Source organism: Oncorhynchus masou, chromosome 24 (genome assembly GCF_036934945.1).
Source record: "Oncorhynchus masou masou isolate Uvic2021 chromosome 24, UVic_Omas_1.1, whole genome shotgun sequence".
NCBI classification, from domain to species: Eukaryota; Metazoa; Chordata; class Actinopteri; order Salmoniformes; family Salmonidae; genus Oncorhynchus; species Oncorhynchus masou.
This window is the reverse complement of record NC_088235.1, coordinates 20,690,646-20,715,177: the sequence shown is the minus strand read 5'-3', so window position 1 is coordinate 20,715,177 and position 24,532 is coordinate 20,690,646. Positions and strand designations below refer to the sequence as shown.

The 24,532-nt window shown below is 45.6% G+C and overlaps 1 pseudogene; it reads left to right on the top strand.

Annotated features, from left to right (window-relative positions):
* The first annotated feature begins 1,453 nt into the window (after positions 1 to 1,453).
* On the top strand, positions 1,454 to 24,283 carry LOC135511887 (tumor necrosis factor alpha-induced protein 3-like; annotated as a pseudogene).
* The last annotated feature ends 249 nt before the right edge of the window (positions 24,284 to 24,532 follow it).

The following is a 24,532-nucleotide window of genomic DNA, read 5'->3' as shown; positions in this document are numbered from 1 at the left end:
CCCTCATTGTTTACTATGTATTAATCCATAATTATGTCCTCTTTTTGTCTTGGTGTGAATAAACCATGGATTAAAACACAGCAGTAATCAACCTTAACAATAAGATTGTAGTTATTAAGCAGCTATATGTGGAATAAGGCAACCACATGATAGTGAGGGAACCCATCAGCATTGGAATTTAAGACATGCCTATACAACTAATTCTAGTTGATGATGTTGGGAAGTAGTTTTGAGTGAGGTATGTTGGCACCATTTGTGTTTTGCACTTTTATGGAGTATCTTCAGAGTATGGAGCTTCTGCTTTTTGGATGATAGGACACCTTTAGTTCTGTGACATTCTCATCGTGGAACATGTCTGCCCCCTTGTGTTGCTTTTTCCTGAATTATTTGTACAGCTTTGTCCAATAGATGGCACTGCTGCTTGATATCTAAAGACAATGAACCAGCTAGCTAGACTATGATGACTCAAGCTTTTTTTCCCCTTTATTTAACTAGGCAAGTCAGTTAAGAACAAATTCCTTTTCACAATGACAGCCTACCAGGGAACAGTGGGTTAACTGCCTTGTTCAGGGGCAGAACAACAGATGTTTACCTTGTCAGCTCAATGTTCTACACTGTTCTACACAAGTATGATGCTCTGTGTAGCTGAGGGTTATGCTGCTGCAAATAGCTGTCTATGTTGAGTAGACGTGAGGTTATGGGTAATTACACATATCCTTTATATGGATTAGATGTGTTAATAAACTCAAATGAATTGTGGGTAAGCCCCATCACCCTAGAAGTATTCTTTTAGATGAATCAGTAATCTCCATGTAAATTTGCTTGCAAATCGTTGAAGTGCATGCTGTATAGGTGTAATTATGTGACTACAGTATGCTTTGCCTTCCTATACACTGTAATTACCCCGCACCTCTCCAAAAACCTGGATATGTAAGTATGTGTGTCTTTCGGAGTGTTGGGTTAAATTTCGGTTGGACCTTATGTGCAATTGACCAATAAAGTTATTTAAATCTTAATCTTATTTACTGTAGGCCTACCCACATGTAACAAACATGTAGTTATTTTTGAGAGGTCAGAGAGGCGTACCAGCAGCCATTCTAACCAAATGGACAATAAATTCCGTTCCATTCAAATAATTTCATTAAATTCTATTCAATTCCATTCCATTTCATTCTATTCCATTATATTCTATTCATGGCAATACATAGGATTGTGGAAATACATTTCTCCCATAATAAGACTAGGGTATGTAGGCCAACGTCTAAATTTTTATCGTGGATCTGAGTCAGGATTTAGGTCAGAATTATGACTTATCTCATTCCAATGTAATTATTTTTTCTCCATTGTGCCTCCATTGTGCACAGTAGGTGGGACCATGCATTTCAGTGCGCTATTCGTCACCACACGACCCAGAGAACGTAGCTTAATGGCGCTTTGCTCAGACACCCCTATGTTTTGTGAGATGTAACTGCGTCTGAAGGCTGTGAGAGATAAGTGGAAAGTCCCTAACACTGGAAATCCCCTTTGTCTGCCTGGGCTTTTCCGCAGTCTGCATGAACTACATTAAGTTGGAGGACGTGATCTATGCTTTGACATGTAGAGTAAACATACCAACATATAATTGATTGTGAAGAAGGCTGAATGGCGCTGTTTGGACTGCTGCGGTTACCCTGATTGAAGTGGCAGAGGACTACCAGGAGCATCCTTAGGGCTTTGTTGGTGGTCTTATTGTACAGGTAATATTCATTCATATTCTATATGTTTCTCTATCAATAATTGGAACTCACTTTCGTTTTAGCGTTTGAAATCTATATACTATACGTCGTTGCATTGTTGTGTTTCTGGGAAGATAGACCGAGGTTGCGCACGTCGGTGGGCGCCATTGTTTACGAAGACGTCACCCTCAAGCAATTAAATATGGAATTAATAGTTCATGTTTCATTTTAACTATGTTTATGACAATACTCGCGATGCAATGTTACAATGTTTCTGTCAGAGGAATGGACTAAGTAATTCAAACGTCAGTCAGCAGGCTCCTGTTACTGTCTTTTGTGTGAACTGCAGCGCTCATGATTCCCCGTGCGCTGACCAGTCTGCCAATATCGAAAGAGCGACACTCTCCTTATTACATAGATATTTAGAGGTTATTCTACAATTACATTATGCGCCTTCAAGGTAGGCTATACTGTAATTGATGAAGGATACTTGAATAGTTTTGTCACTGTACACGGTGCAAAAAATATACAGTGTATACATCTGATTTGATCACATTGTAGTTAGGTACCTCTTCAATAAGATCATAAGAGCCTATTGTTATGTTATAAGTAATGCCTGACTGACAAGTTCCTGTTTCAATGGTCCTCCAATTTGACAAATGGAAAGAACTGTAAGGGGTTTAAATAGTTCCATTCTTATGCATCAATCATTGCCAGTATTATCGAAGCATGACTTTTCTGTGATGGTGGTTGTGAGTGGGCCTTATTTTTTATTTTTTTAACTAGCCCCTGCCTACAGCTGTCCTTTGGCTTAGGGTCTGAAAAATCACCATCAGCTTGTAGAGGGTGCCTCTGTCCCATTGGGGCAACAGAGGTTGTGGGGGAATTCTAACTTGGAAAATAACACAAAAGCTGTCTTGTTTGTCTTTAGTCATGACCCGCACTTTGTCTTTAGTCATGACCCGCACTTTGTCTAGTATTAGAAGTGGGCCATATAGTCCAGTGATCAGAACCACATGCTGCCAATGAAACCAACCAACAACTGTTTTCCTACTCTTCAGTTCTGCATTGGTACACGTTACATCTGGTGAACACCATGTCCCAGGGACAGAATTTCCTGCCCAAGTTCCTCTTTGTGAGTAACCTGCTGAAAGCGGTCAAGATCCGGGAGCGGGTGCCCAACGATGTAGTGAAGCCTGCGGGCAGTGAAAGCCTGATGCACCACCTGCGGGGCATGCACCGCTACACCCTAGAGATGATCAGCATGAGCCAGTTCCCTCAGGCCTTCCAACAGGTCATTCAGGCAGCCATCTTGGACAGGGCCATGCAGAGCTCCCTAGAGCAGGAGAAGAAGCTCAACTGGTGCCACGAGGTCAAGAAAATGGTACCACTGAGGACCAATGGTAATGTATTAGTTTGGTTTCGGTGCCTGTTCCCTTGTTGGTCATTCTAGTAGGAAGGTAGGAGGTATTTATGAAAAGGGGGGTTGTGTCACTTTTAGAATTACCATTATCAGCTCTTGATTTGAATGGTACCTAACATGACTCTGCAGATTTACAGTACAGTATTTGTAGATCATAATGTCTAGGGTACTTATGTGGGACATCCCAAAGCAGAAATTCTATGATGTCATACTGATAATTTCCCCTCCATTGTTCTAAAGACCATGTTGACCGAGTTAATTCTGTTGACACATTCAAACTCTGTAATGATTTGTTTCTGTCTGCTTTGCAGTGGAGGTTTGGGTATACCCCTTCTCTCAATAAGTAGCTAAGTGAGTTGGACCTTTATTCACAAATCATACAGCAATCATTGCAAAGATGGAATGTTATTGTCAGGTGGATATATAACCAGGTTATTAGGTTTATTGTCTTATTGAGGGTAATATCTTACCTCACTCAAAACTACTTCCCAACATCATCAACTAGAATTAGTTGTATAGGCATGTCTTAAATTCCAATGCTGATGGGTTCCCTCACTATCATGTGGTTGCCTTATTCCACATATAGCTGCTTAATAACTACAATCTTACTGTTAAGGTTGATTACTGCTGTGTTTTAATCCATGGTTTATTCACACCAAGACAAAAAGAGGACATAATTATGGATTCATACATAGTAAGCAATGAGGGTTTGTTGAACCTTTGCCATTTTAATGCTGTCACACCATAGTAACAGTACATGAAACATGAATCAGGCTAATGTATTTTCCATATATGTTGAAACTAAAGTATTTCCAGTAAAATTATAGTGATAAGAGAAGTTTGTCTTCCTGTAAATCCAATCCAGAAAGACCCTTGACATGATACATATTTCCTTTCTATTGAGTGAGTGGAATTTCCTCATATAAGTCTCTGGAGGGCCCACCCATGCCTAAATTTGGAAAATATAGAAGTCTTTGGAGGGCCCAGACAGGCCTTGATTTAGAAAATATAGAAGTCTCTGGAGGGCTCAGCCAGACCTTGATTTGGGAAATTATAGTATAGAGTAGATTTTCCTATGAATGACATAGCAGCTATGACTTTTAGACTGAGGAGGACCACTCTGTCTGTTGCTGGTTGGCTGGCTGCTGACTCACTGGAATTAATCCATTGCGTATGGTGACTGGTGAATAAGGACAGGACAGGAGTGGTAGATGACTAGGGGAGGACAGGACAGGAGTGGTAGATGACTAGGGGAGGACAGGACAGGACCAGAGAGGTAGAGGAGGACTGTACCGGAGAGGTAGAGGAGGACAGGAGAGATAGAGGAGGACAGGAGAGGTAGAGGAGGACAGGAGAGATAGAGGAGGACAGGAGAGGTAGAGGAGGACTGTACCGGAGAGATAGAGGAGGACAGGAGAGGTAGAGGAGGACAGGAGAGATAGAGGAGGACAGGAGAGGTAGAGGAGGACTGTACCGGAGGTAGATAGAGGAGATAGAGGAGGACATGAGGGTAGAGGAGGACAGGAGAGATAGAGGAGGACAGGAGAGGTAGAGGAGGACTGTACCGGAGAGGTAGAGGAGGACAGGAGAGATAGAGGAGAACAGGAGAGGTAGAGGAGGACAGGAGAGATAGAGGAGGACAGGAGAGGTAGAGGAGGACAGGAGAGGTGAGGAGGACTGTACCGGAGAGGTAGAGGAGGACAGGAGAGAGAGGAGGACAGGAGAGGTAGAGGAGGACAGTGAGAGGTAGAGGAGGACAGGAGAGGTAGAGGAGGACAGGAGAGATAGAGGAGGACAGGAGGGTAGAGGAGGACAGGAGAGATAGAGGAGGACAGGAGAGGTAGAGGAGGACTGGAGAGATAGAGGAGGACAGGAGAGGTAGAGGAGGACAGGAGAGATAGAGGAGGACAGGAGAGGTAGAGGAGGACTGTACCGGAGAGGTAGAGGAGGACAGGAGAGGTAGAGGAGGACAGGAGAGATAGAGGAGGACAGGAGAGGTAGAGGAGGACTGTACCGGAGAGGTAGAGGAGGACAGGAGAGATAGAGGAGGACAGGAGAGGTAGAGGAGGACTGTACCGGAGAGGTAGAGGAGGACAGGAGAGGTAGAGGAGGACTGTAGAGGAGGACGGAGAGGTAGAGGAGGACAGGAGAGGTAGAGGAGGACAGGAGAGGTAGAGGAGGACTGTACCGGAGAGGATAGAGGAGGACAGGAGAGGTAGAGGAGGACTGTAGGAGAGGTAGAGGAGGACAGGAGAGATAGAGGAGGACAGGAGAGGTAGAGGAGGACTGTACCGGAGAGATAGAGGAGGACAGGAGAGGTAGAGGAGGACTGTAGGAGAGGTAGAGGAGGACAGGAGAGATAGAGGAGGACAGGAGAGGTAGAGGAGGACTGTACCGGAGAGATAGAGGAGGACAGGAGAGGTAGAGGAGGACTGTACCGGAGAGGTAGAGGAGGACAGGAGAGATAGAGGAGGACAGGAGAGGAGGAGGACTGTAGGAGAGGTAGGGAGGACAGGAGAGATAGAGGGAGGACTGTACCGGAGAGTAGAGGAGGACAGGGAGAGATAGAGGAGGACAGGAGAGATAGAGGAGGACAGGAGAGATAGAGGAGGACAGGAGAGGTAGAGGAGGACAGGAGAGGTAGAGGAGGACAGGAGAGGTAGAGGAGGACTGTACCGGAGAGGTAGAGGAGGACAGGAAAGGTAGAGGAGGACAGGAGAGGTAGAGGAGGACAGGAGAGATAGAGGAGGACCGGAGAGGTAGAGGAGGACAGGAGAGATAGAGGAGGACAGGAGAGGTAGAGGAGGACAGGAGAGGTAGAGGAGGACAGGAGAGGTAGAGGAGGACAGGAGAGGTAGAGGATGGGAACCTTGTGCTGGGGACAATAAAATATGCAGTTTTGTCACACAACGCAATGCCACAGATGTCTTAAGTGTTGTCAGAGAATTAAATGTTAATTTCTCTGTCATAACCCACCTCTGTCATAACCCACCTAAAGTTGTTTAGAGGATTTGGCATTACGTCCAACCGGCCTCAAACAACCGCAAACCACGTGTATGGTGTTGTGTGGGCGAGCAGTTTGCTGATGTCAACGTTGTGAACAGAGTGCCCCATAGTGACGGTGGGGTTATGCTATGGGCAGGCATAAGCTACGGTAAACTTAGACGATTTCATTTTATTGTGGTAAATTGACGAGATCCTGAAGATCCTTAAGCCCATTGTTGTGCTATTCATCCACGACCATCACCTCATGATTCAGCTTATTACATAGTTATAATCGCAATGTACATATTACATATTACATAGTTATAATACATATTACATAGTTATAATACATATTAGAGGTATAATACATATTACAGAGTTATAATAGTAATATGCCTATTATATAGTTATAATACCTATTACGTAGTTATAATAGTAATGTACATATTATACTTATAATAGTAATGTACATATTACATAGTTATAGTAGTAATATACATATTACGTGGTTATAATACCTATGACATAGTTATAGTAGTAATACACATATTACATAGTTATAATACCTATTACATAGTTATGATAGCAATGTACATATTACATAGTTATAGTTGTAATTTACATATTATATAGTTATAATACCTATTACATAGTTATGTACATAATGTACATATTACATAGTTAGAATACATATTCTATTCTATTACAGAGTTTAAAATAGTAATATACCTATATATAGGTATTATTATATTATTATACTATTATATAGTTATACCTATTACGTTGTTATTAAACAACATTATAAAACAACGTTGTTATAAAACCCATTACATATTTATAATAAAAACGTACATATTACATAGTTATAATAGTAATGTTCTAGTAATGTACATATTACATAATTATAGTAGTAATAATATTAGTAGTAGTAATATTAGTAGTAATATACATAATACATAGTTATAATACCTATTACATAGTTATGATAGTAATGTACATATTACATAGTTAAAATACCTATACAGAGCTAAAATAGTAATATACCTATTACATAGTTATAATACCTATTACATGGTTATAATACCTATTACATAGTTATAATACCTATTACATAGTTATAATACCTACTGTACTCGATACCATCTACTGTATCTTGCCTATGCTGCTCTGTACCATCACTCATTCATATATCTTTATGTACATATTCTTTATCCCCTTACACTTGTGTGTATAAGACAGTAGTTTTGGAATTGTTAGTTAGATTACTTGTTGGTTATTACTGCATTGTCGGAACTAGAAGCACAAGCATTTCGCTACACTCGCATTAACATCTGCTAACCATGTGTATGTGACAAATAAAATTAGATTAGATTTGATTTGATTTACATAGTTATAATAGTAATGTACATTTTATACTTATAATAGTAATGTACATATTACATAGTTATAATACCTATTACATAGTTCTAATAGTAATGTACATTTTATACTTATAATAGTAATGTACATATTACATCGTTATAATACCTATTACATAGTTATGATAGTAATATACATATTAGATATAATACCATTGCATAGTTATAGTAGTAATATACATATAACATAGTTGTAATAGTAATGTAATTATTACGTAGTTGTAATACCTATTACATAGTTGTAATAGTAATGTACATATTATAGTTATAATACCTATTACATAGTTGTAATAGTGATATACATATAACATAGTTGTAAAAGTAATGTACATATTACATAGTTATAATAGCTATTACATAGTTAATAATAGTAATGTACATATTACAGAGTTATAATACATTTTGCAGAGTTATAATAGTAATGTACATATCACAGTTATAATAATGTACATAGTTATAATACATATTTCATAGTTATAATAATGTACATAGTTATAATAATGTACATAGTTATAATACATATTACATAGTTATAATTAAGCAATAAGGCGGAGGAGGTGTGGTATATGGCCAACACGGAGTGCCTGGACACAGCCCTTAGCCGTCAGTATATTGGCCATATACCACAAATACCTTATTGCCTTATCACTATTATAAACTGATTACCAACGTAATTAGACCAGTACTTTTTTGTCATACCCATGGAATACGGTCTGATATACCATGGCTTTCAGCCAATCAGCATTCAGGACTCAAAACAACCAGTTTATATTACATATTACATAGTTATAATAGTGATGCACATATTACAAGGGTATGATAGTGATACACATTACAAAGGTATAATATTTGAGAGCATACAGTATGTAAAAACAGTGTTGCACTTATCGCAACACAGTGTCCACCTCCACTGGTGTATTCAACATGCTGTCCACCTCTACTAGTGTATTCGACACGCTGTCCACCTCTACTGGTGTATTCGACACGCTGTCCACCTCTACTGGTGTATTCGACACGTTGTCCACCTCTACTGGTGTATTTGACACGCTGTCCACCTCTACTGGTGTATTTGACACGCTGTCCACCTCTACTGGTGTATTCGACACGCTGTCCACCTCTACTGGTATATTTGACACGCTGTCCACCTCTACTGGTGTATTCGACACGCTGTCCACCTCTACTGGTGTATTTGACACGCTGTCCACCTCTACTGGTGTATTCGACACGCTGTCCACCTCTACTGGTACATTTGACACGCTGTCCACCTCTACTTGTGTATTCGACATGCTGTCCACCTCCACTGGTGTATTCGACACGCTGTCCATCTCTACTAGTGTATTCGACACGCTGTCCACCTCTACTGGTGTTTTCGACACGCTGTCCACCTCTACTGGTGTTTTCGACACGCTGTCCACCTCTACTGGTGTTTTCAGCACGATGTCCACCTCCACTGGTGTATTCAACATGCTGTCCACCTCTACTAGTGTATTCGACACGCTCTCCACCTCTACTGGTGTATTCGACACGCTGTCCACCTCTACTGGTGTATTCGACACGCTGTCCACCTCTACTAGTGTATTCGACACGCTGTCCACCTCTACTGGTGTTTTCGACACACTGTCCACCTCTACTGGTGTTTTCAGCACGATGTCCACCTCCACTGGTGTATTCAACATGCTGTCCACCTCTACTAGTGTATTCGACACGCTCCTACTGGTGTACCTCTACTGGTGTATTCGACACGCTGTCCACCTCTACTGGTGTATTCGACACGCTGTCCACCTCTACTAGTGTATTTGACGCGCTGTCCACCTCTACTGGTGTATTCGACACGCTGTCCACCTCTACTGGTGTATTCGACACGCTGTCCACCTCTACTGGTATATTTGACACACTGTCCACCTCTACTGGTGTATTCGACACGCTGTCCACCTCAACTGGTGTATTCGACACACTGTCCACCTCTACTGGTGTTTTCGACACGCTGTCCACCTCTACTGATATATTTGACACACTGTCCACCTCTACTGGTGTATTCGACACACTGTCCACCTCTACTGGTGTATTCGACACGCTGTCCACCTCTACTGGTGTATTCAACATGGCGGAAGAGAAAAAGAGGAAGGCCGAAGGTATTCAGTGTCGGAACTCAGAACTTCTTCTTTTTAGGTAAAGAAATATGCGGGTGTAAAATATTAAAATATATCATACCACACGAAAATGAGATCTCTATTGGTTGTTGGTGAAGCTCGTGAATAGAAAACATTCCAGCCGAGCCAAGCACCGCCCTCTGGAAAGTCCAGGGCCACATGTCTCGGATGTCTCTGGAGTAGCTGACAAGGGGAAGAAAGAGTCAAATGGCAGCTTCACGGCACTTAGTCACAGAGAACCACAATCAGGGAAATTCCTCTCTTTGGTGTGGCAGGCAGCAGGGTATTTCAAATGCTTTAGGCCCATTTTGTTACAATGACAAAAAGACCCCACTGACCTGCAGTAAGAGTCAGACGGTTTGTCTGCCAGATGGTTTATCATTGATTTCTTAAACTAGGAATTAAACCTGCAAATGCAACTTTACCTGATTTACTCATTTTGCCCATCTGTCACCCTCTCCAGTCATCACTGAAGGCTGTTTCTTCATTCTCTTATTTAGTTGAGGTTGTTTTAGTGTTAACGTGCCAAGGGAGCATATGACGGCCTAATTAAACTACAGTTAGAGTTTAAACCAATACTGTATGTGTCATTGGCCTAGTGGTCCAGTCTGTTTTAGCCATGTTGTATGACATGAAGACAACCATAGAAGACAACACATGGAAAGCGACGAAAGTACACCACACAAACCAACAGTGCTGATATTCTGTGACATCATTTCCACTGTAAGGTGATGAATGGTGGTCAGATATAACAAACCAACAGTGCTGATAGTCTATGATATCAAACTTTCTCAGTGCGTTTTATATTTCCTCTGTAAGGTGATGAATGGTGGTCAGATATAACGGATGCCTAAAGAGCGCTGCAAGAGCTGCTCTGGAAATCCCCTCTCCTTTTCCTCCTTTTTCTCAGAGCGATACAGGTCTTTGTCGGCGATGGATAGTTTTGCTGTTAATAACTCGCAGTCTTACCTGTGGTGATGGGAAGTTTGTATTTCACAAACACAGAATCATAGTAAAGAGTTGTATTAGTAACGGAACTGTAGATAAACTTACCCTCCACTCTACATGCCTGGATCAAACCAGATGGAACTTTACAAAGTTTGAATGCGTGAACATAATAAATTCTCAGCAACAAAAGAGTGATCAAATTAAGAGCCTACACTTGTATGTAATATCTGCCCCCATATGTCATGGCTTTGTGTGTGTTGCAGGAGATGGGAACTGTCTTCTCCATGCTGCCTCTCAGTACATGCTGGGGGTGCAGGACACAGACCTGGTCCTGAGGAAGGCCCTGCACAGTGTGCTCAAGGAGAACGAAACAGGCAACTTTAGAGCCCGTTTCCAGACAGAGCTACTGCAGTCTCAGGAGTTCACCCAGACTGGCCTGCGTTACAGCACTATGGTGAGGAACGGAGGCCCCCTCTACGACAAGGATTGTGTTTGAATAACAGACCTCCTCTACGACCAGGATGGTGTTACTATAGCAGACCTCCTCTACGACCAGGATGGTGTTACTAAAGCAGACCTCCTCTACGACCAGGATGATGTTACTATAGCAGACCTCCTCTACGACCAGGATGGTGTTACTAAAGCAGACCTCCTCTACGACCAGGATGGTGTTACTATAGCAGACCTCCTCTACGACCAGGATGATGTTACTATAGCAGACCTCCTCTACCACCAGGATGATGTTACTATAGCAGACCTCCTCTACGACCAGGATGATGTTACTATAGCAGACCTCCTCTACGACCAGGATGATGTTACTATAGCAGACCTCCTCTACGACCAGGATGATGTTACTATAGCAGACCTCCTCTACGACCAGGATGATGTTACTATAGCAGACCTCCTCTACGACCAGGATGATGTTACTATAGCAGACCTCCTCTACGACCAGGATGGTGTTACTATAGCAGACCTCCTCTACGACCAGGATGATGTTACTATAGCAGACCTCCTCTACGACCAGGATGATGTTACTATAGCAGACCTCTACGACCAGGATGATGTTACTATAGCAGACCTCCTCTATGAACAGGATGATATTACTATAGCAGATCACCCAGGTCTGTTAGTAGTATCACCTGTTGGTAGTTTCACCCAGGTCTGTTAGTAGTATCACCCAGGTCTGTTAGTAGTGTCACCCAGGTCTGTTAGTAGTATCACCCAGGTCTGTTAGTAGTATCACCTGTTACTAGTATCACCCAGGTCTGTTAGTAGTATCACCTGTTGGTAGTTTCACCCAGGTCTGTTAGTAGTATCACCCAGGTCTGTTAGTAGTGTCACCCAGGTCTGTTAGTAGTATCACCCAGGTCTGTTAGTAGTATCACCTGTTACTAGTATCACCCAGGTATGTTAGTAGTATCACCTGTTGGTAGTTTCACCCAGGTCTGTTAGTAGTATCACCCAGGTCTGTTAGTAGTGTCACCCAGATCTGTTAGTAGTATCACCCAGGTCTGGTAGTAGGATCACCTGTTGGTAGTATCACCCAGGTCTGTTAGTAGTATCACCCAGGTCTGTTAGTAGTATCACCTGTTACTAGTATCACCCAGGTATGTTAGTAGTATCACCTGTTAGTAGTATCACTCAGGTCTGTTAGTAGTATCACCCAGGTCTGTAAGTAGTTTCACCCAGGTCTGTCAGTAGTATCACCCAGGTCTGTCAGTAGTATCACCCAAGTCTGTTGCTAGTATCACCCAGGTCTGTTGCTAGTATCACCCAGATCTGTTAGTAGTATCACCTGTTGGTAGTTTCAACCAGGTCTGTTAGTAGTATCACCCAGGTATGTTAGTAGTATCACCTGTTGGTAGTATCACCCAGGTCTGTTAGTAGTATCACCCAGGTCTGTTAGTAGTATCACCCAGGTCTGTTAGTAGTATCACCCAGGTCTGTTAGTAGTATCACCCAGGTCTGTTAGTAGTATCACCCAGGTCTGTTACTAGTATCACCTAGGTCTGTTAGTAGTATCACCTGTTGGTAGTTTCACCCAGGTCTGTTAGTAGTATCACCCAGGTCTGTTAGTAGTGTCACCCAGATCTGTTAGTAGTATCACCCAGGTCTGGTAGTAGTATCACCTGTTGGTAGTATCACCCAGGTCTGTTACTAGTATCACCCAGGTCTGTTAGTAGTATCACCTGTTACTAGTATCACCCAGGTATGTTAGTAGTATCACCTGTTAGTAGTATCACTCAGGTCTGTTAGTAGTATCACCCAGGTCTGTAAGTAGTTTCACCCAGGTCTGTCAGTAGTATCACCTAGGTCTGTCAGTAGTATCACCCAAGTCTGTTGCTAGTATCACCCAGGTCTGTTGCTAGTATCACCCAAGTCTGTTAGTAGTATCACCTGTTGGTAGTTTCACCCAGGTCTGTTAGTAGTATCACTCAGGTATGTTAGTAGTGTCACCCAGATCTGTTAGTAGTATCACCCAGGTCTGTTAGTAGTATCACCCAGGTCTGTTACTAGTATCACCCAGGTCTGTTAGTAGTATCACCCAGGTCTGTTAGTAGTATCACCTGTTGGTAGAATCACCCAGGGCTGTTAGTAGTATTACCCAGGTCTGTTAGTAGTATCACCCAGGTATGTTAGTAGTATCACTCAGGTCTGTTAGTAGTATCACCCAGGTCTGTTAGTAGTATCACCCAGGTCTGTTACTAGTATCACCCAGGTCTGTTACTAGTATCACCCAGGTCTGTTAGTAGTATCACCTGTTGGTAGTTTCACCCAGGTCTGTTAGTAGTATCACCCAGGTCTGTTAGTAGTGTCACCCAGATCTGTTAGTAGTATCACCCAGGTCTGGTAGTAGTATCACCTGTTGGTACTATCACCCAGGTCTGTTAGTAGTATCACCCAGGTCTGTTAGTAGTATCACCTGTTACTAGTATCACCCAGGTGTTAGTAGTATCACCTGTTCGTAGTATCACTCAGGTCTGTTAGTAGTATCACCCAGGTCTGTAAGTAGTTTCACCCAGGTCTGTCAGTAGTATCACCCAGGTCTGTCAGTAGTATCACCCAAGTCTGTTGCTAGTATCACCCAGGTCTGTTGCTAATATCACCCAGGTCTGTTAGTAGTATCACCTGTTGGTAGTTTCACCCAGGTCTGTTAGTAGTATCACCCAGGTCTGTTAGTAGTATCACCCAAGTCTGTTGCTAGTATCACCCAGGTCTGTTAGTAGTGTCACGCAGATCTGTTAGTAGTATCACCCAGGTCTGGTAGTAGTATCACCTGTTGGTAGTATCACCCAGGTCTGTTAGTAGTATCACCCAGGTATGTTAGTAGTATCACCTGTTACTAGTATCACCCAGGTATGTTAGTAGTATCACCTGTTAGTAGTATCACTCAGGTCTGTTAGTAGTATCACCCAGGTATGTTAGTAGTATCACCCAGGTCTGTTACTAGTATCACCCAGGTCTGTTACTAGTATCACCCAAGTCTGTTGCTAGTATCACCCAGGTCTGTTGCTAGTATCACCCAGGTCTGTTACTAGTATCACCTGTTGGTAGTTTCAACCAGGTCTGTTAGTAGTATCACCCAGGTCTGTTAGTAGTATCAACTGTTAGTAGGATCATGATGTTTATAGCAGCTAAATTGGTTTTAATTGATTATTCTTCTGTCAGAATTGGGAGGAGGAATGGGAGAAGATCATCAAGATGGCTTCGCCTGTGTCCAGCCGCAATGGGCTGCAGTTTGACTCCCTGGAGGACATGCACATCTTTATCCTCTCCAACATCCTCCGCAGGCCCATAATCGTCATCGCAGGTACAGCCTTCCTCAATGGACCCTCTCATCACTCAGTTCATCAGAAGTTCAAACGCAGACGTATATGCAGTTTCTGTAGGTCTTTCTGTAGATTTGTCTACTACAGCAGTAGAATCAGTCAGTGTGCTGTCTTTTTGTTATGTACTTGAGTGAAGACCCAAAAGCGGTTTTAACAGAAAACAGAGTTCTTTAATGAAAAACAGGAATGGCATAAATCCTCTTCCAACGTAGTCAATGGAACAAAAAGAACGTTAGTATAATGCAGGATGCACCTGCCAGGCAGACTCCGACAGGATAGGACAAGGTGGAAGCAAACGGGACGACAGCTTGCTTCTGGCATCAAAAACACAAACAAGAATCAGACACTGAAAGTAGCAGGAACAGAGAGAGAAATAGAGACCTAATCAGAGGGGAAGAGAGAACAGGTGGGGAAAGAGTGAATGAGCTAGTTAGGGGAGATGTAGAACAGCTGAAGAATGAGAGACAGAGAAGGTAACCTAAAAAGACCAGCAGAGAGAGACAGAGTGAAGAGAAAGGACAGGAACAGACATAACAAGACATGACAGTACCCCCCCCCACTCACCGAGCGCCTCCTGGCGCACTCGAGGAGAAACCTGGCGGCAACGGAGGAAATCATCGATCAGCGAACGGTCCAGCACGTCCCGAGAGGGAACCCAACTCCTCTCCTCAGGACCGTACCCCTCCCAATCCACTAGGTACTGATGACCACGGCCCGAGGGCGCATGTCCAAAATCTTACGAACCCTGTAGATGGGTGCGCCCTCGACAAGGATGGGGGGAGGGAGGGACGAGCGGGGGCGCGAAGAACGGGCTTAACACAGGAGACATGGAAGACCGGGTGAACGCGACGAAGATAGCGGGAGAAGAAGTCGCACTGCGACAGGATTAATGACCTGAGAAATACGGAACGGACCAATGAACCGCATGGGGCCAACTTGCGAGAAGCTGTCTTAAGGGGAAGGTTCTGAGTGGAGAGCCATACTCTCTGACCGCAACAATATCTAGGACTCTTGGTCCTACGCTATTAGCGGCCCTCACATTCTGCGCCCTATTACGGCAAAGTGCCGACCTGACCCCCCTTCCAGGTGCGCTCGCAACGCTGGACAAAAGCCTGAGCGGAGGGGACGCAGGACTCGGCGAGCTGAGATGAGAACAGCGGAGGCTGGTACCCGAGGCTACTCTGAAAAGGAGATAGACCGGTAGCAGACGAGGGAAGCGAGTTGTGGGCGTACTCTGCCCAGGGAGCTGTTCTGACCAAGACGCAGGGTTACGAAAGAAAGACTGCGTAAAATGCGACCAACAGTCTGATTGGCCCGTTCGGCTTGACCGTTAGACTGGGGATGAAAGCCGGACGAGAGACTGACGGAAGCCCCAATCAAACGGCAAAACTCCCTCCAAAATTGAGACGTGAACTGCGGGCCTCTGTCGGAAACGACGTCAGACGGAAGGCCATGAATTCGGAAAACATTCTCGATAATGATCTGAGCCGTCTCCTTAGCAGAAGGAAGCTTAGCGAGAGGAATGAAATGAGCCGCCTTAGAAAATCTATCGACAACCGTAAGAATAACTGTCTTCCCCGCTGATGAAGGCAGTCCGGTGATAAAATCTAAGCGATGTGAGACCACGGTCGAGAGGAATGGGAAGCGGTCTGGAGACGGCCGGCAGGAGGAGAGTTCCCAGATTTAGTCTGCGCGCAGACCGAACAAGCGGCGACAAATCGACGCGCGTCACGTTCCCGAGTGGGCCACCAGAAACGCTGGCGAATGGAAGCGGCGTACCCCGAACGCGGGGTGGCCGGCTAACTTGGCAGAGTGGGCCCACTGAAGAACGGCCGGACGGTAGGAACGGGAACGAACAGAAGGTTCCTAGGACAAGCTCGCGGCGACGGAGTGTGAGCGAGTGCTTGCTTTACCTGCCTCTCAATTCCCCAGACAGTCAACCCGACAACACGCCCGTCAGGGAGAATCCCCTCGGGGTCGGTGGAGACCTCAGAAGAACTGAAGAGACGAGATAAAGCATCAGGCTTGGTGTTTTTGAGCCCGGACGATAAGAAATAACAAACTCGAAACGAGCGAAAAACAGAGCCCAACGAGCCTGACGCGCATTAAGTCGTTTGGCTGAACGGATGTACTCAAGGTTCCTATGGTCAGTCCAAACGACAAAAAACGTCGCCCCCTCCAACCACTGTCGCCATTCGCCTAGGGCTAAGCGGATGGCGAGCAGTTCGCGATTACCAACATCATGGATTACGTTCTGACGGCGATAAGCGATGAGAGAAAAACGCGCAAGGATGGACCTTGCCGTCAGAGAAAGAGCGCTGAGAAAGAATGGCTCCCACGCCCACCTCTGGCCATACGTCAACCTCAACAACAAACTGACTAGAGATGTCAGGTGTAACAAGAATAGGTGCGGATGTAAAACGATTCTTAAGAAGATCAAAAGCTCCCTGGGCGGAAACGGACCACTTAAAGCACGTCTTAACAGAAGTAAGGGCTGTGAGGGGAGCTGCCACCTGACCGAAATTACGGATGAAACGACGATAGAAATTACGAAGCCCAGAAAGCGCTGCAGCTCGACGCGTGACTTAGGAACGGGCCAATCAATGACAGCCTGGACCTTAGCGATCCATCTTAATGCCCTCAGCGGAAATAACGGAACCGAGAAAAGGGACAGAGGCGGCATGAAAAGTGCACTTCTCAGCCTTCACATAAAGACAGTTCTCCAAAGGCGCTGGAGGACGCGTCGCACGTGCTGAACATGAATCGAGAGAGACGGTGAAAAAATCAGGATATCGTCCATGTAAACGAAAACAAAATGTTCAGCATGTCTCTCAGGACGTCGTTAACTAGTGCCTGAAAGACAGCTGGAGCGTTAACGAGGCCGAAAGGAAGAACCCGGTATTCAAAGTGCCCTAACGGAGTGTTAAACGCCGTCTTCCACTCGTCCCCCTCCCTGATGCGCACGAGATGGTAGGCGTTACGAAGGTCCAATTTGGTGAAAACCTGGCTCCCTGCAGGATCTCGAAGGCTGAAGACATAAGAGGAAGCGGATAACGATTCTTAACTGTTATGTCATTCAGCCCTCGATAATCCACGCATGGGCGCAGGGACCCGTCCTTCTTCTGAACAAAAAAAAACCCCGCTCCGGCGGGAGAGGAGGAGGAGACTATGGTACCGGCGTCGAGCGAAACCGACAAATAATCCTCGAGAGCCTTACGTTCGGGAGCCGACAGAGAGTATAATCTACCCCGGGGGGAAGTAGTTCCCGGAAGGAGATCAATACTACAGTCATACGACCGGTGTGGAGGGAGAGAAGTGGCCTTGGAACGACTGAACACCGTGCGCAGATCGTGATACTCCTCCGGCACCCCTGTCAAATCGCCAGGCTCCTCCTGTGAAGAAGAGACAGAGGAAACAGGAGGGATAGCAGACATTAAACAGGTCACATGACAAGAAACATTCCAGGATAGGATAGTATTACTAGACCAATTAATAGAAGGGTTATGGCGCACTAGCCAGGGATGACCCAAAACAACAGGTGTAAAAGGTGAACGAAAAATTAAAAAAGAAATGGTTTCGCTATGATTACCAGAGACAGTGAGGGTTAAAGGCAGCGTCTCACGCTGAATCTTGGGGGAGAGAACTACCATCTAAAGCGAACAAGGCCGTGGGCTCCCTAACTGTCTGAGAGGAATGTCATGTTCCCGAGCCCAGGTCTCGTCCATAAAACAGCCCTCCGCCCCAGAGTCTATCAAGGCACTGCAGGAAGCAGATGAACCGGGCCAGCGGAGATGGACCGGAAAAGGTAGTGCGTGATCCAGAAGGAGAGGCCTGAGTAGTTGCGCTCACCAGTAGCCCTCCTCTTACTGATGAGCTCTGGCTTTTACTGGACATGAGGTGACAAAATGACCAGCGGAGCCGCAGTAGAGACAGAGGCGATTGGTGATTCTCCGTTCCTTCTCCTTGGCCGAGATGCGGATACCCCCAGCTGCATAGGCTCAGCATCCGAGCCGGCGGAGGAGGGTGGCAGTGATGCGGCAGGTGGCAGTGATGTGGAGAGGGGAGCAACGGAGAACGCGAGCTCCTTTCCACGAGCTCGGCGACGAAGATCAAACCGTCGCTCTATGCGAATAGCGAGAGCTATTAAGGAGTCCAGACTGGAAGGAACCTCCCGGGAGAGGATCTCATCCTTAACCTCGACGAGGAGACCCTCCAGAAAACGAGCGAGCAAAGCCGGCTCGTTCCAGTCACTAGAGGCAGCGAGAGTGCGAAACTCAATAGAATAATCCGTTATGGATCGATTCCCCTGACATAGGGAAGACAGGGCCCTGGAAGCCTCCTCCCAAAAACAGAACGGTCAAAAACCCGTATCATCTCCTCCTTAAAGTCCTGATACTGGTTAATACACTCAGCCCTCGCAACCCAGACTGCCGTGCCCCACTCACGCGCCCGTCCGGTAAGGAGAAAATGACGTAGGCGATGCGGGCTGCGCTCCTGGGTAAGTGTTGGGCTGGAGAGAGAACACCACATCACACTGAGTGAGGAATGAGCGGCACTCAGTGGGCTCCCCAGAGTAACACGGCGGGTTGTTGATCCTGGGCTCCGGAGAACGGAAACCCTGGAAGTGGGCGGTGGATCGAGGTGGAGTTGGTGAACCTGTCTTGTGGTCGGAACTTGGACGGCCAGGGTCTCAACGGCATGTCGAGCAGCAGACAATTCCTCCTCGTGTCTGCCTAGCATCGCTCCTGGATCTCGACGGGCGGAGTGAAAAGGGTCCGGGCCGCTGGGTCCATTCTTGGTCTGATTCTTCTGTTATGTACTTGGTGAAGACCCAAAAGCGGTTTTAACAGAAAACAGAGTTCTTTAATGAAAAACAGGAATGGCATAAATCCTCTTCCAACGTAGTCAATGGAACAAAAAGAACGTTAGTATAATGCAGGATGCACCTGCCAGGCAGACTCCGACAGGATAGGACAAGGTGGAAGCAAACGGGACGACAGCTTGCTTCTGGCATCAAAAACACAAACAAGAATCAGACACTGAAAGTAGCAGGAACAGAGAGAGAAATAGAGACCTAATCAGAGGGGAAGAGAGAACAGGTGGGGAAAGAGTGAATGAGCTAGTAGGTCTGTCTTCTATAGCAGTAGAAGTAGTCAGTGTGCTGTGTCTGTAGGTTTGCCTACTACAGCAGTAGAAGAAGTCAGTGTGCTGTATTGTGTTCAGTGACTAACTCATGACTGTATCCTTACAGACCAGGTGCTGCGCAGCATGAGGTCCTGCTCCTCCTTCTCTCCCCTCAACGTGGGGGGCATCTACCTTCCTCTGCACTGGCCTCCAAGGGAGTGCTACAAGTACCCCATAGTGCTTGGCTACGACTCCCAGCACTTTGCCCCCCTCATCACCATCAAAGACAGTGGCCCAGGTGTGAACAGTAACCGTCGTTGATAGATTACTGTGTTGTGAAGTGCTAGTAGGATGAGGGGGAATGTGACCTATCTTCCACACCTTACTAAATTGGGTCATTTAATTGTGCTGTTTTGGTGTACGGTGTCATTGTGCACCAGAAAGGTGCTAGCTATATAATACTTCCTGTTTATCATCATTATGACTGTGTGCCCCAGAGATCCGAGCAGTGCCGCTGATCAACCCGGGCCGCGGGGGCTTCGAGGAGCTCAACGTGCACTTCTTGATGGAGAAGGAGCAGACGCAGAAGGAGAGGCTTCTGAAGGACTACCTAATGCTGATGGAGATCCCTGTCATTGGACTGGGCTACGATACCACACGCATCATCAGCGCTGCCAGGTGGGTGGGACGCTAGAGCCATGAATCTGTTTTTAAAAAGTCTTTGTGGCATAATAGTGCTTTATTTATTGGGGTGGGTCAAGTTGAGAACCAATTGTCATTATTGATGACCTGGCAGCCTGGCCACGAGGTGTATAATTATACTATCAGTAGTATTGAGTGTGTTGCGTGCTGCCTTTCCCAGGCTGGATGAAGGAAACCTGCCTGAGGACATGAACCTGATGGAGGACTACCTCCAGTTGGTCAACCACGAGTACAAGCGCTGGCAGGAGGACAAGGACCAACTGTGGGCCCCCCACCCCCATAGACCACCCCCTTCTCCGTGTCTCAGCTGTCCCTCATCGAGATCCGATGTGCCACACCACGGTGCACCTTCTACGTCTCCGTGGACACCCAGCCACACTGCCACGAGTGCTTTGAGAAACGCCAGGGCCAGCCTAACGGGAGGATAGAGGCTGCCCCTACGAAAGGCGGAAATCAGGCTTGTGAGCCGGGGTGTAGTAGTAGAGTACGGCCCAGCCCCTCTGGCTGCCTGGCTGTGTTATCCAGCCCGCTCTCCGTCGCTACACCGCGCTCGACATCCTGCTGTTACAGCGAAACCCACGCCATGAAGTGCAAGATGCCTGGCTGCGTTTTCACCCGCAGCAAGGAGCACAATGGTCTGTGTGAACGCTGCTTTAACAGCCGGCAGAATGCACCAGGAAGGTGCGGCATGTGCCACCAGGAGGCCTTCAGGATATTTAACGGACTGTGCCCCCCTTGCTTCCAGAGTACTGGCACAGAGCGGGGTGAGGAGCCCCAGCCGCCGGCAGCAGCGTCCTCTTCTGGGTCGTTATGGACCCAGCCCCCGCCCAGGGAATCTGAGGGCTCGGGCCGGCCCTGTAAAAGGTCGGGATGCCAGTTCTTTGGAACTCAACAGAAGCGTGGATTCTGCACCATCTGCTATGTGGACTATCAGACCAACCACCGTAAGTCTAATCAGATGCTTGTTCTTAGTCATTTTAACAAGAAATGCTTTTCTTTTCATGTCCCAGCAAAATATATAGAAGGAATCAGGCCACATCAAAACCCACAGCTGTCATGTCTTATCTTGGTGTACTTATGTCAGTATACTTAGAAACAACATGAAACTAACTCGATGTTCATACCAGACAGAACTGGGAAAGCTGCAAATTTACCTGAATCTCAAGAATAGTTGATATTGTGTCTGGTCATATGTTAGTTTGACATGTGGTTTCTCTGGGTTTATCTCCTCCAGTAGCGACCCTTCCTCCTCCTGCTCCAATCCAGACTCGCCACGCGTCGGAGGCAGGCTTCCAGAATGCTTCGCGCTGTCAGGGCCTGGGGTGTGGGGCCATGGGCAATGCCATGCTGGAGGGCTACTGTAACAAGTGCTTCTTTAACGAGCAGAGCTCCAGGTTCAACCAGAATGCTACCAGGGCTCCCGGTGCCCACTCCCCTCCGCTGGTCATGGTGAGTGTCTCCCTCCCTCTCACACAGGGCCCAGTGGCTGTACACCACATCTTGAATTGCAAATCATTTTTACAGTTTCAGAGTGTAGAATGATTTGTTTCCTCTTTGTTTTTCTCTATCTGCAGCGGACTGCTAAACCAGAACAAGACAAACCCAGAAAGACCCAGACCCAGGCCACGTGCAGGTGGAATGGCTGCAGTAACTTCTCCCCTGGCTGCACAGACCCGTGTCCAGAGTGCCGGGCCACACGGGGGCAGAGAGAGAGCCGCAGGGAGAGGGCAGGGGCACCTAAGGAGACGATGAAGCAGAGCTGTAAAGCCCAAGGCTGTGACCACTATGCCAACATAGAGAAGCAAGGCTTCTGTAACGAATGTGACCACTTTAAGCAGGTCTACAGGGGGTGAGCCCAAAGGTTTGGGGAAGATTAAAATGGTCGTGCCACCATGCTAGTCAAAGCATCTCTGAGTGACCCTAAGGCCAGACGCCCGTTTTAGCATGTGCTCATGAAGAGAAAAGAGCAGGGGCAGTAGAAATGGCAGGCAGAATACCTCTTATTATCCCACGTGTACAGGATGAAAGGTGAGGTATACGTGTCAGACAACAGAAACGTGTACAGGATGAAAGGTGAGGTATCAGACAACAGAAACGTGTACAGTATCATGCTGTACTACTGATTGTATCTTGAAAAAGCGCAATACGTAAGCTGCTTAATAATACGGCTAAGCAATCGACCAAAATTCTGACAACTGCAAAGTTGTGCCAAAGCCATCACGACCACTAACAAAATGAGAGTTTGGTCAGTAGAAATGTGGTTTAAACAGGATTAGGTACAGTCAAAACTGTTCCATACCTAGACAGCTAATGTACAGTATCTGAGTGATTGTGAGTGGGCAGTACCCTTAAGTACTGAATGGTGCTACTTGAACAGAAGTCAAACGTAGAGGTTATGTTACATGACAGAGAAAAACAGTAGTTAAAACTCAATATTCAACCTCAGTTCAGATGCTGTTGTGTTCTTGTTTTCAACCTCTCCCACCACCACATAGATGTCTACAGGCAGTACAGATGCTATTGTGTTCTTGTTTTCAACCTCTCCCACCACCACATAGATGTCTACAGGCAGTACATATGCTGTTGTGTTCTTGTTTTCAACCTCTCCCACCACCACATAGATGTCTACAGGCAGTACATATGCTGTTGTGTTCTTGTTTTCAACCTCTCCCACCACCACATAGATGTCTACAGGCAGTACATATGCTGTTGTGTTCTTGTTTTCAACCTCTCCCACCACCACATAGATGTCTGCTGGCAGTACATAGTCGTTGTGACGTAGTTTGCTGTCGACCACTTTTTGTATCTCTACTGTAGAAGTCCAAGTTAGCTTGCCCTGAGAGTTGTACCATGTTACAGTGTGTTCTATATGTGGTAATGCTGGGCAATTACCTTCACACAGACTCCTAGTTAATGAGTTACTTATAGATGAGAGCAGAGTTCAGTTGATCTCGTCCAAGGGGATTGCCAGTGAGGAAAGGAGTGTGTGTTTGGAGGTAAGGAAGGAGAACATAAAGGCAGGAGAAATCCCCGTAGAGCTCAACACCTCATTCAGAGGGAGAACATAAATCCAGGAGAAATCCCCGTAGAGCTCAACACCTCATTCAGAGGATGGAGGGAGGGAGAACGTTAACAAGCACCTGTGGGGTAAAACAGCAGCACAGCCCTTAGCTTGGTTCATACCTTGTAGCTGTGGCATGGCTGGACCCCAGGAAGAGTAGCTGCTGCTTTGGCAGCAGCTGATGGGTATCCATAATAAATACAAATACAAGCCTGCAGTAAAATACCTCACCACCCATAGAACTTGGCCTGCAGTATAGTACCTCTTTATCATAGGGGCTCTGCTGAAATCTGCTCTGCTCACACGATGCCTCACTCTACTACTCTGTTTGATATAAAACTGACATGACTGTGTTTTCTTCTTTTAAACCTATATATTTGAACTGACATTTCCTTACTGCCCAAAAACATGCCATCGTCTTCAAAGCATTGATTTGACCTCTTAACTAAGGCATCGTTGAAGTCTGTTCAATATGCATATCCGACATCTGTTCAATATGCATATCTGACACCTGCAAAAAATGTATTTTGTTGATTAGACTTATGGCAGCCTAGATATAGATCTGCACTGTAAGCAGATGATACACATAATATAATATATTACAAGGGTAATTAGTTGTCAGTACATGCTCTTTGGTTATGGGTCTGAACCCTGTTCAGACCACTACATACTACACAATACTTAGTAAGCTGCTCTGGTACTTTCCTTGACATACATAGGGACAACATTCCAATGTTACACATAAACATGCAAAGTTGTAACAAAACATGCAAAAGTTGTGAGACATTTTTGTGTAACCTGTCAATAATAGGGTATTGTATGAAAAGCTTTGTTTTGTTAAGTATTTATTAATATCAAATAATATCTGTACTGTGCGTTTCAATACTTATTTATATGTCCTGAAATGAAATATTTTTATTAAGAAAACCTGACATTGTCTTGTTGCTTATTTCAACTGTGTGTGTGTGTTTGCACGTAGGTGCGTCAAATTCTATAGAACATACACTACATGACCAGAAGTATGTGGACACCTACTCGTGGAACATCTAAGTTGGTCCCCCCCATTTGCTGCTATAACAGCCTCCACTCTTCTGGGAAGGTTTTCCACAAGAGCATTAGTGAGGTTGGGCAATGGATGTTGGGCGATTAGGCTGGCTCGCAGTCTGCGTTCCAATT